This window comes from Carlito syrichta, unplaced genomic scaffold (genome assembly GCF_000164805.1).
Source record: "Carlito syrichta isolate Samal-C Ts95f unplaced genomic scaffold, Tarsius_syrichta-2.0.1 Scaffold302758, whole genome shotgun sequence".
Classification (NCBI taxonomy): domain Eukaryota; kingdom Metazoa; phylum Chordata; class Mammalia; order Primates; family Tarsiidae; genus Carlito; species Carlito syrichta.
The window spans coordinates 9,207-10,870 of NW_007246854.1; the positions used below are offsets into that span (position 1 = coordinate 9,207).

General features: G+C 45.7%; 1 pseudogene; it reads right to left on the reverse strand.

Moving 5' to 3' along the window:
• Nucleotides 1–545: 545 nt before the first annotated feature.
• Nucleotides 546–1,255, reverse strand: LOC103259456 (annotated as a pseudogene).
• Between the last annotated feature and the right edge of the window lie 409 nt (nucleotides 1,256–1,664).

The window sequence follows — 1,664 nt, forward strand, 5'->3', positions numbered from 1 at the left end:
TCCTGGGTCAATATGAATAAATCTCCCTTATTGAAATCTTTGGCATTCTACATTTACTCAGGCTCTGTCCTACGCTTAAATTTTTTCTTTTTCTTTTTTTCCAGGCACAAATCTGTATTAAAATTTCATAGTAAACAAATAGTACTTCTAAGTGAAGATTCTCCCATATTTTCAAATAAGATAATGTTGAACAAACCTTATGATGAATTTTATATCTGATCTCTTTTTTTTCATAAATATGGTTACAAAAGCTGAGTACACATTCTTTTCAAAAATTCTCCCCTTAACACACACATGTTTTTGAGACTGGTCAAGGCATTGGCAGCACCCAGGAAGACACCTGAGAAGGCAGGCATGGCCTCATCACCCTCCCCGCACTTGTTTTCTTTTCACCTTGAGGTTTTAAGGTCAAAATAGAAACTCTTGTAATGTCTTTAAAATAATCCTTTCACAAAAGAAGTCAGCTTTATGCTGTAAAAATATTAGTTATTTGTCATAAGTTATGTTCTTTCATCCTCATCTGTCACCAGCTATCAGCATCTTCTTTAAAGATCAGTCTTTTCTTCGTAGCGACACCTACATGCAGCTCGTTGGCTGTCCAGGTATGGTTTACAGCCTAAATGTATAACACTGTCAAACAAGAGCTCTACTGTTGTTTCACAGGCCTGAACGTGGTGAGCTATTCCTAGTGTTTTCTGCACATCTTGGCAGATCTTAGAGAGACAATACTGGAACAACTCATCACAGTCGTTCTTGCTTTTGCCACAGGTCTCAAAGCATCTGTCATGTTGGTTGCGGCACTTTGTTAGGGAAGGGATAGCAACGTTAAGATGAACACCAAACAATGGAGAGCCACATCCATTCGGTGGGGAGGGTTTATAACCATAACGTGGAAAAGCTTTGATCCATCGCTGCACTTACACTGGCAGAGCCTGTCTTCTCCTCCCAGGAGGTCCAAAGCGGCATTCAGATACGTGTCGACCTTGTGAACGCCGTTCCGGATGGTCTTCAGGGTGGCCCTCCGGTCGGTGCTCTGGGCCTGCTCCTGGCACCTGACAGCCGCAGCCAGGAGGAAGAGCAGGAGGGAGAGCGCGGGCCACGGGGGCAGGGCCTTCTGCACAGCGCCGGGCTTCCCCGGTCCCCAAAGATGCCACGGAGCCCTCGCGGTGCCCCAGGCAGGCGTGCCCCCACGGAGCCCTCGGAGCGTCCCAGGCAGTGGCGCTGGGGCGGGGTCGGCGGCTGCCACCGGGTCCATGTCCACGCCTCCTTCTCGGCTGGCTGGCGGGTCCTGCCATCCTCAGAACTGCCTGGAGGAGGCAGCACCGTCGCGGAGACGCACGGCCTGGCGCGACTTAAATTTTCTAAATACCGAAACCAACTTAATCTACATTAGCCCAATCTACTCTCTTATTCTTTGAGAAAAAAGTCCTGGTTGGATTATGACCTTCCCTACAGCAACTCCTATTTCACAGAGATCTTTAGGAGGTGGTTAATTCTAGGGTTTTTCAAATATGTGAGAGATTCTTGATGTTTATAAGAAAGTCAAGAATATACCATACTTGGAATATTCAGCAGACATACAGTATAAAATGATACCTTTAAAAAAAAGGAACAAGAAAGGCTGATTATGCACTGGTAATGATAGCAGATCATGAAACATATGA